Raw genomic sequence first — 11,570 nt, 5'->3', positions numbered from 1 at the left:
TTTTAATAGATTATGAAATATTAAGTCATATGTATATACGAAAGGTATTGGAAGAATTTATTATTTCTCCTTTTATACTGCTATCCCCTACTTATATATAAACCTTTATGCAGACTGCACAACGTCCGAAAGTTGCCTAAAGAAGGACGGGGAATGCGTACACGAAGACGAGGTCGACCGCACTATGAAAGTGGTCAAGGCCAAGTGCATGGAAGGCTGTGTCTGCGTCAAACGTACTTACACTACACAAATATTAGCAGTGCTTTTCTTGAAATCTCTTTGAAGAAAATGTGCATAGAAAATATAAATAGACTTTTCTTGTACATCTAACTATAATCCAATAACTCACCATGATAATGTGTTCCGTTTTCTTTTATCAGAATGTTTCCAAGACAACGAATGTCTCAGAAAGGACGGAATGTGCGTGGATCATGTTGATAATCCCCGAGACATAATCGATACTAACCTGTGTGGTAGTAATTGCACGTGCGTTAAAGGTAAGTAGGGTTGACAGTGTCATACCTTTAATATGACCCACCACAATTTGTCAGTCTTGCATAAACTAACGTCGCCGACGGGGTCATGTCTACATATCTTAACTGTAGATACTCCCATACATGCTATTCCAAGGGGGAATTGATTGGCCGAATACACTTTCATTAGATCCATATCAGTAACAACATAACGACATGCTTTTTTCTACTACCACCAGACTTCAGAAACTGTCCTCAGGAAAAACCGTGTACACAAGTGGGAGGGCGATGCATAAACCGACGTAAAGAAAAATGCACTTTGGACGAGTATCGTGACTCGAGTCTATGCCCCAGCAGGCCCGTCTGCGTCTGCTGCATAAGTAAGAAAATTTGTGTGCTCATTCGTGATGTCAATGACTCCAATTTAGCCTTGTGTTATATGGCCGTCACTGAGTGTCCATAATTGTAGTGATCCTTGGTATAAATGAATGAGGTATAGATTGTCATATTTTTGTTTTGGCAGAGTGCATCCAAGACAGGAGATGCCAAGAAAGATCCGGAATGTGCGTGGGCGAGGTTGCAGATCAAGCAGATGTAATCCCTGGCGAATGGTGTCGGACCGGCTGCACATGCGTAAGAGGTATGTAGGTTTGTAAAGATTGCACATTTATTACAGTTCCGTGTTTGGAGAGCCGTGCTATGGACGAGAGTTAGAACACCACTTCTAGAAGTAATGGTCAAAACCCGATCAGGGCATTATAGTAGTAAGGTCAAATAGTCTTAAATCTAAGTCCGCGTCCACTGTTATTTTCTTTTCCCTGTAGATCACTCCCTCCCTCCCACTAACAGTAATCCTGTTAAATTGGGTGATTTACCTAGATGAGCCAATGACCCCATTCCTCCAGGAGTTATTATGACTATACATCAAAATGAAATAAGATAGATTCATGTCTCCCTCTGAATTTCTTTTACCACTATCGTTCAACTTGTCTAGAAGAATTGTAATAGAAATGTCTATTTCGACAGTACTTTCTACCACGACACAATCGTCTACTACTGTCACATCATCAACCTCTACTGCTACGAGCACCACAACGTCGACTTCTGTTGAAGGTAAGAATAGAAATACTTCTTCCTGGTTGAATAAGTGAATATAAAGGATTACAAAGGAGGAGCATGCCGACAGAAGACCTTATGGTCCATAACTAGGTCGGTTGCGAAAAAATCATCATGATAAATAGATGAATAAATAAACAAATAAATAAACAAATAAATAAATAAGTAAATCAATAAAAAATTTAATGATATGAATAGTAATAGATGAATAGGTAAAGTTAGACAATAAACAAACAGGTAAATAGTAAATAATAAGAAATTGAGAGATAATGATAAATGATAATCAAGTATATAATAATAAACAGATATATAATAGAAAAAATAATATGAAATAAATGGCAAGCATTAAAGCATCTTGCATAGGTGCTTATCTAAACGAATATTAAAGATTCGAACTGAATACATTACACTGCCTCTGCAGGAAGGTTATTCTCTTCATTAACTACACGGTTGGCGAAGTTGTTTCTACCCACTTCCAAATTAAATCTATTTGCTGGCCATTTGAAAACTTATTTCTTGTAGGATTTGCATTCAATGTGAATTTTTTTTTCCTTTTGATGTTGTCAGTTCCAATTAGAATCTTAAAGACTTCTATCAAATCACCTCTGAGTCTACGCTGTTTTAGGGAAAACAGATTAATATGTTTTAGTCGATTTTCATATGATTTATTTTTGATATTTGGAATCACTTTTGTAGCTCGCCGTTGTACTCTTTCTAGTAGTCGTAAGAGATAGATGTACTATTTACCTTTTAAACCTATTCATTCATTCAACCTCAGCCCACCCTTGGAGAGTTGTATATAAATATATATATGTGTGTGTGTGTGTGTGTGTGTGTGTGTGTGTGTGTGTGTGTGTGTGTGTGTGTGTGTGTGTGTGTGTGTGTGTGTGTGTGTGTGTGTGTGTGTGTGTGTGTAAGTATGTGTGTGTGTGTGTGTGTGTGTGTGTGTGTGTGTGTGTGTGTGTGTGTGTGTGTGTGTGTGTGTGTGTGTGTGTGTGTGTGTGTGTGTGTGTGTGTGTGTGTGTGTGTGTGTGTGTGTGTGTGTGTGTGTGTGTGAAGTAGTTATTTAGATCGCTTTTCACATGCAACTAATACATACAATCCTTCTTTTGATAGAATGCATCCAAGAGAAGTTCTGCTCATTGAAATTTGGAATTTGCGTTGCCACAGTCGAGAACGAAGCAGACATAATACATGGTCCTTTCTGCCGACCAGGCTGTACATGTGTTAAAGGTAAGAATACTTTACTCTTATCAGAACTGGGGTACATTAAACCAAAAATAATATCAGCAGGCGCAAGCACACAAACTCAAAACTCATTCTCTTCGGAAACCCTCAAAGTTTTTATATTTATGGTACTACAAACAACACAAATCCGTATCACAAATAATTTTCCCAATGTTAATTATAAAAGGTATCGATAACACTAGAAAGAAAATATGAAATTGTACTGTAGAGTAAATGATACATATAATTGTATAAGTATTAATTATACACTAACTGTATCAATCAATCATATCAGCCACCCTGAGTCCACTGCTGAACAAAGGCCTCCTTCATAGCATTCCATGATTCACACGACCGTGCCATCCTCTGCCACGTCACTCCTGCCAACTTCTCGATCTCGTCATTCACCCTTATGTTTTGTCCTCTCCCGTCCTTCCACCACAGACATTCCTCTCTTTTGTAATGCCCCTTTCATCCCATCCATCCATCTCATCTTAGGACACCCCCTCATATTCACTCCTTCCACCTCCGCCTTCCACACTTCTTTTACTAATCTTTCTTCACTCATTTTTTCCATGTGTCCAAACCATCCTAATACTCTTTCATCAACCCTATCTCCCAGCTCCCTTTCCACCCCTGTTCTCCTCCTCACCTCCTCGTTTCTCACTCTATCTAGCCTAGTAACACCTATCATACTTCTCAGACATTTCATCTCAAACACATTCAAACTCCTTCTCTCTTCCTCTCTCATGTTCCATGTTTCTGCCCCGTAGAGTGCTGTTGGTACAATCACTCCTTCATATAACCTCCTCTTAGCATCCAATTACTCGCTTCTCTTAATCTACATTCTACCTTCACCCCGCTCCTCCCTTTCCTGTCACATTCGCACCCAAGTATCTAAAACTATCCACTTCCTCCAGTATTTCACTCTTAATGCCCACTTCCAGCCTGCTGTCACTCTCTCCCTCTCCTTACTTTTACCCACATTCATCTTCAGCTTCCTTCTTTCACACACCTTCTCAAACTCTGTCACTAACTTCCTCAATCCCTCCTCTGATCCCTCTACAAGCGCAGTGTCGTCAGCAAACAGCTGGCTCACCTCCCACTTTTCTCCAATTTCTTTAATCATCTCCAAACCCTGACCCACTACCCTTGCATTCACCTCTCGCACCACCCCATCCATGTAAAGATTGAACAGCCAAGGCGACATAACACATCCCTGACGAAGTCCCACCTTTACCTCAAACCATTCACTCTCCTCATTTCTAATCCTAACACAAGCTCTACTACTCTCGTAAAAACTCTTGACTGCTCTTAACAGTTTTCCTCCTATCCCATATATCTGCAGTACCTCCCACAGTGCCTTCCTGTCTACCCTGTCGTAAGCCCTTCCCAGATCCATAAAACCCCAAAAAATATCCTTACCTTTTCCTATAGCTTTCTCACATATCTGTCTTACCATAGAAATCTGATCTACACAACCCCTACCTGTCCTAAACCCACACTGTTCCTAACCAATTACTCCCTCTATTCCTCTCCTAATCCTCTCAATCAAGACCCTCCCATAAACCTTCCCAACTACACTCAACAAGCTCATCCCTCTGAAACTACTACACTCACACATGTCCCCCCTTCCCTTGTAAAGCGGAACTATACAGGCACTCCTCCAGTCCTCCGGCACTGTACCCTCTCTTAAACAATCATTAAATAACCTCACCAGCCAATCCACCATAACTTCTCTTCTACACCTTTCTTTGCTTCCTCATCCCACCACTCACTATACTTCCTTCTACTTCCTCCCGTCCTCCTTGTTCCACATATCATCTTTGCACACCTTATGACTCCCTCCTTGAACCATCCCCATTCCTCCTCCACTCCTAGTTCTACTCTATCCTTTACTCCCTCCCATTCCTCTTTCAGCCTCTTCTAATACTCTTTCTCCTTTTTTCCCATTTAAGCAGTTCACTCTAAGTACCTCCCTACCTTCTGCCCTTTTCCTCTTTCTCTACCTATTTTCCACTCTTATTTTACCTTTCACCAGAAAATGATCTGATATTCCTCCACTCTCTCCCCTTAGAACATGTGCATCCTTAACTCTTCTTACCATACTCCTGGTCACCACTATATAGTCCATTAACGCTCTATCTGCCACCCTTCCATTCACCACCCTCTCCCATGTGTACTTATGCTTGACTTTCTTCCTAAACACTGTATTTGCTATCATCAGCTCTTTTTCAAGACACACCTCGACCATCATTTCTCCACTACGATTTTTACCTGGAACTCCATACTTCCCAATCACTCCGTCTATTGGTTCATTTCCTATCCTAGCATTAAGGTCTCCCAATACAACTACATTGATATTTCTCCCTAATCCTTCTATGCACTCATTTGTATCTACCCAAAAAGCCTCCCTTTCCTCTACGCTCTTCTCACTACCAGGTCCATACGCACTTACAAAAATCCACATCTCCCTTCCCAGCTTGATGAAACCTCCTTCCACTCCACTACCCGCTTACTTATTTCTTCACTTAGTAGTATAGCCACCCCTTCTCTCCCTCGTCCCCTCTTCACTCCTGAGTACCTCCCAGCTACACTCCCAAACTCACAGTTGCCCTTCCTTTCATTTTAATTTCACTCAAAGCCAGCACATCCATCTTTCTTTTCACAAACATACTGCCTATCTCTTCCCTTTTACTTTCATCTGTACCACATCCACGCACATTAAAAGACCCAAACCTTAGGGTACTGTTTGGAAAAATCCCAGATCCTCTTTTGGCTTTACTTTTTTTTTTTTTTGGGGGGGGGGGGGGAATTCCCCTTTTGGGGCTACAGGTAGTAGGACTCCTAATCCCATCCCCCGTCCCGTCTTTTGTCACCTTTTATGACTCAAGTGGAAAAACTCGGTGGTAGCATTCTCTTCCCCCACCACAGGGTAGGCGAAAAAAGGAAATGAATATTCAGAGAAATGGTACAGGGCAGTAACAAAGGGGTTGGGGGACAGCATAACGGAGGGATAGTAGTAGTATAAAAGTGTCATCATTTCTCTATGAACAGAGTTTTCCTCTATCACAGGCAAAATGATGTGTAGCTCTGGTCCGTAGGGGCGCCCCATATAGACCCTAAAGTATCAACTGCATAGTACTTTACCACAATAACATGCAGCCAATACCCCCAGAAAAAAACACTGCTAAATAAGACGCGTATTCCGAACATTTTCGTCTATTTAAGACATCATCAAGGGAATACAATAAAGACAGTATATATACTACAGAAGTAAGAATATCTTAGGGAACACGGAAAGATGAATCACACAAGCCTGAGAAAATTACCAAAAGTCCTCAGGTCACAGATGGACCAAATGTCCGAGCAGGATAACATGTAATAATTTTCTTTGAAATAAAATTATCAAGCCTGTACATACCTAAGCTTAGATTGATATTTTGGTCAAAAGTTTGTTTTGTGTGGCTTGTTTCAATGATGTTCCTTTCAGTAAAGGAACTACAAGAGGTTATTTTACTGGCATTTTTCCAGTCAATTACATGATCTTGGTCCCTCACATGAACAAAAACACCACTAGACATTTGACCACTTCTCCACATAACACTGAAGGTTGCGTATACACCATTCCTTGACTGCAGTGCCAAAAATTTACATCGGACAAACTGGCAAAGATATACAAACAAGAATAAACCAACATAAATACAGTGTGAGAAGTGGTCAAATGTCCATAGACGTAACTTTACATTATTATCTTTGTTGCCCAGTATGGATGTTTAATTAATTTGACCTTTTCAACATCCATCCCAGACCGGAGGCCTTGTCCTCAGGAGGAACCGTGCGCGAACGTTGGCGGAATATGTATAAACTGGAACGAGAGAAGATGCGGGCCCAACGAGACTCCAGTTTCTTCGCTGTGCCCCAGTAGGCCCGTCTGTCACTGCTGCATAAGTAAGGGAGGCTCAGTATTTTCATGTCAAAGGAGATTTTGCTGAATGCACAATTGATCTCTTTACTGCTGACCCTGGACCAATATACAACCTCCTCTATTAATGTTTCTTTCCGGGAGGGAAATAGCTGTCGATCACGAGTCCAACACGTGATCCAAAGACCAAGTGAATACACACACATACACACACACACACACACACACACAGCAATATCTTGGCCAGGGACTTTGCACTCAGTATACTTATTCTGCTGCAAATGGGATCAAGGTAAAACTGTAGTCACGCTTAAATCATATTTTGTATTGATAATTGATTAACCTCTTGCCAGAGTGTGAGACAAAGACACCCTGCGCTAAACGAAAAGGTTTTTGCCAACCCTTGGAGGCAAGTTGCAGCACAGAGGTGATCGGCATAGGCAGACCGTTCTGTGGCGATGACACATGTCACTGTTGTCTGGGTAAGTTTCCGCAGGCCTGGGCCAACGTCTTGTCTTCTTTTAAAAGGTATCTGGAAGGCTACTTTCATTAGGACTTTCTCTAGGCCGTTTCAAACCTTAATAGTTTGGCAATATTAAAATTTTCCTATAAATTATGTATTCTGTATTTGAATGTTTTCCATGTAATTGTTTGCAATACATCTACAATACAGACTAAATGCCAAAATTAATACTGGAACCCTTGGCGGCCTTATAGATATACTTAAGAGTGATATGATACCCTGCATACATTCATTTGTGATTATACATTTATATTCAGTCCACTATTCATCCTGTATATTCGTGGGTTTACAATCATATATCGAATATTACGTCATGTCAGGTTTAGTGCATATCAACGCACACAAATGATCACAAAATTGAATTAGATTTCATTAATGCAGACTTGTAGTAAAGTGTAGAGCAAAACAGAGGAGAAAAAGATTTTGAAAAAAGAAAACTAGATAAGCCTGATTCACTTTTTGTCCAATTGATTATATTTTCTTATGTGTGCCACATCTCTGGTTTTCTTCTAATTTCATAATTTTATTCCTACAATGGAGTATACTTTTTATTGCAAAAGGGATTTTGTATTACTTAATATCTACTAAATTGTCCATTGCACCAACACCAAATGATTCTATTAAATCATCCAGTATACCATGAACTAAGTCAAGGTTGTCCACATCCCACAGAAGAACTACCAACCACCTCCACGACCACGACAACGTCGACCCCTGTTGTAGGTAAGAATAGAAAGTCTTTTCTCTATGTCAAATACACCCATCTATCTACACGGATTTTTTATGAACATCACATCCCAGTCTATTTCTTCAGAGAATTTCTTCAACGAATGAACAATGATCATATCAACATTTATTTTTACAGAATCATCCACCTCCACAGAATCGTCTACCTCTGTCACCACATCAACCTCAACCGCCACAGCTACGACGTCGACCCCTGTTGAAGGTAGGGATAGAAAGCCTTTTCCTTGTTCGAGTGTCACCTACACCGATGTATCGACATAAACTTATCTCACCTCAAACATATCTTACATCTTTCAAATGAACACTGCAGTGAGCACCCTGTACTTTCAATATTGGCTTAAACTTCCAAATAGGAGTTCACCAATAATACAATTGATAATTTGCTTCCCATGTCAGAATGCGAGACAAAGAACAAATGCCAAAGGGAAGGTGGAACTTGTCGAAACCCCTCGAAAGTTTGTGGCACAAAAGTCTTGGGTGTTGGCCAACCTTTCTGCAGCCACGATAAATGCATCTGTTGCGAGAGTAAGTACAGTATATGGGATATGTTATATGGAGATGCTTTAGGATACTATTTTCTTATATCACGCTCCTACTCCTTGATCGGCTCTTTATCTTCAACTTGATAAGTCTGGTTTTAACGCAATATCAAACATAATATCAAGCTAATTCTTAGTGATGGTACGACACAGCAAAGGGCAATGTCTTTTGATCTATCTCTATATACCTAGAGTTTTAGCCCTCTTATAAGGGAGGCAGCTAATTCAGAGGCACATAGTACCTATTCCCACCCATTTGACTCCCCCTATTCCACCACCCTTTCTACCCCTCCCATCTCAGTTCCTGATAGATAACGGGTCACCCCTGCATCCGCCAACTGTTCTGGGTCAAACGCAATGCAGCAAGACACACTACACTCACAGCAAGGAGGCTTCACTTAATCGTCGACCCCCTCACCGTCTCCTTATGCAGAAAAAGAGAAGACAGCGAGAAATCCCTTCCAGCTGCGTCAAAATATCATTCACACATTAATACTCCCTAATCCCCATCCCCCATACCTCCTTCCCTTGCATAACAGTATGTTCCATACACAGTCATTCTCCACTCATTCCTATCTCTTGCCTTCTCCTTTCCTTGCTTAACAAATATTCCCGTCGTGTTCAACTCCCCTTTAACACCATCCATCCATCTCATCCTCAGTGGTACTCTCAACTTCACTTTCCGCACATCTGCCTTCCACACCTCTTTTACTAATCTTTCACCTCTCATTCTTTCTATGTGTCCAGATATCCCAATAATCTTTCACCAGCTCTATCTACCACTTCCTTTTCCCCTCCCATTTTCATGATCACCTCCTCGTTTCTCACTCTATCCAACCTAGTAACTCCTACCATATCTCTCAGACATTTCGTCTCAAACACATTTAAACTTTTCTTCTCTGCTTCTCTTAAGTTCCAAGTCTCTGGCCCATACAATGCCGTCAGCACAATCACCCCTTCATACAATCTCCTCTTTGCATCCATTCCCACTTGCCTATTTCTCATAACACTTTTTAATATCCCCAAAGCATTTACTTACTTCTCTCAATCTACAATTTACCTCCACCTTCATTTCTCCCTTTCCTGCCACATGCGATCCCAAATACCTAAAGCTTTCCACTTTCTCTAACCTCTCTCTTTTTAGATTTCCTTCCAATTAACAGCCTTCCTCTAACCTTGTACACCTCATCACCTTGCTTTTACCCACATTTACCTTCAACTTTCTCCTATCACATACCTTTCTAAACCCCATCACTAATTTCCTTAATTCCTCCTCCGACTCTGCCACGAACGCAGTGTCGTCAGCAAACAACAACTTGATCACTTCCAACTCTTCTCCACTTTCTTTAACAATCTTCAGTTCCCTGCCCATTGCCTTGCCTTTAGCTCCCGCAGCACTCCATCCATGTACACATTGAACGGCCATGGCGACATGACACAGCTCTGACGCAGTCCCACCTTTACCTCACACCATTGGCTCTCTCTCCATTCTACCACAGCCTCTACTACTCTCGTCAAAAGTACCAAAACACACATATCTGTCCCCTTTTCCCATGTAAAGCGAAACTATACAAGCACTTCACCAGTCCTATGAGACTCTACTCTTCCTTATACATACATTAAACAACCTCACAGCCAGTCAATATTACTGTAACTCCCTTCCTCAGACACTCCGCATGGCACCCATCTAATCCAGAAGCTTTACCTGTTTTTTTCATTTTCAGAGCTACTTGCACCTTATCTCCTCCATTTTCCTCTCTCATCACGGTCCTTTTCATAGCGTCGCCCTCTACTACTACCAATCCATCCCTATCATCCTCCACATTCATCAGCTCTCTGAAATACTCCGCTCATCTTCCCCTTACCGCTTCCTCTTCCGTTAAGATCTGTCCATCTGTATCTTCTACTTTTTCTTCTCTACTTGACTCACCTTCCCTTCCTCCCTTAATTTCTTTCCTAAACCTCTTTTTATTGTTTTCTGTTCGCAAGCAAAGTTACTGGGGCAGCAGTGAAACAGGTTGTAAGGTTCGTTGGTTTATCAATCGGTAGGTTATGAGTACAGAGAAGGCACAACATATACCAAAGGAGTCTACAGAGTAATTGGCCCGTGGGCGAAGGTGCTAGATGCTGTAAACACACAGAAGAGAAGTGAGTCTTTGTTGGGTGTATGAAAGGGCTTTTGTCCGTTGTCGTCGCTGTTGGTCAGAGCATGCCATTACACCATTGCACACTACTGCATACTGTGCTAGTCTCCTATGCCAATTACACTTTACCACACCTGGTATCCGTGAGGCGAGGCGAGCGGCAGTGGGCGAGTGGATTCGCGCACGAGGGCCGCAGGTCCACCATAGAGGGATGTGGCGTGACAGTGGCGGCATCGCAGATGGGCGGGGCCACCGGGCGGAGGTGTCGCCGATTACGCCACCAGATTCTCCCGCTCGGGAGGCCAATTTCGTAGTCCCTGGTTCTGAATCCGCACGCGTTGGCCGGCGGTCAGGTCGGGGAGGGATCGGGCGTTCTTGTCGTATCGCCGGAGAGTCTGGGTGACCCGAGCTGAGTGCGGCGATCGCACTCCTCCGAGCGCGCTTGCCATTCCACCGAGAAGAACTCCAGGTGGGCCGGAATGCATGTATGGAGGGGGTATCCGTATAGGACCTGGGCGGGTGAGTGGCCAGCATGGGACAGGGTGTTCCATAATTCAAGGAGACCACGGTCGAACTCCTCGCAGTGGTTCTTGCCAGAAGGTGTGGTCTTAAGGATGAGGTGCTAAAACCAGGAAGGACTTTCCTGCGACGTGAAAGAAGTCAGCAGACACGGACTCGAAGGGCCCGGTGGGGTGGTCGTCACACAGCAGAAGCTCATGCAAATGGCTGAGGCGCAGCACCTGGCATGGCTCGCAGGCCTCCACCGTGCTCTTGATGTCGGAGTCAATGCTGGGCAGGAATATCGCTTCTTCAGCCCGTCGCTTGGTGGCTTCCACGCCGCGGTGGCTGTCGTGGAGGCGGGTAAGCGCGTTCTTC

General features: G+C 42.5%; 1 long non-coding RNA gene across 1 annotated transcript; it reads left to right on the top strand.

Annotated features, from left to right (window-relative positions):
- The first annotated feature begins 1,497 nt into the window (after positions 1-1,497).
- LOC143030864 (uncharacterized) lies at positions 1,498-7,196 on the top strand. The gene is made up of 4 exons (XR_012966938.1): positions 1,498-1,586; positions 2,706-2,822; positions 6,627-6,767; positions 7,095-7,196. It is a non-coding gene; the product is annotated as an uncharacterized LOC143030864 (long non-coding RNA).
- Positions 7,197-11,570: the final 4,374 nt, after the last annotated feature.

The sequence above is a fragment of the Oratosquilla oratoria genome, chromosome 12, assembly GCF_046742065.1.
Source record: "Oratosquilla oratoria isolate Oo_2021 chromosome 12, ASM4674206v1, whole genome shotgun sequence".
Lineage (NCBI taxonomy): Eukaryota > Metazoa > Arthropoda > Malacostraca > Stomatopoda > Squillidae > Oratosquilla > Oratosquilla oratoria.
Note: the sequence above shows the minus strand (reverse complement) of the source record. Positions and strands in the feature narration are given on the sequence as shown.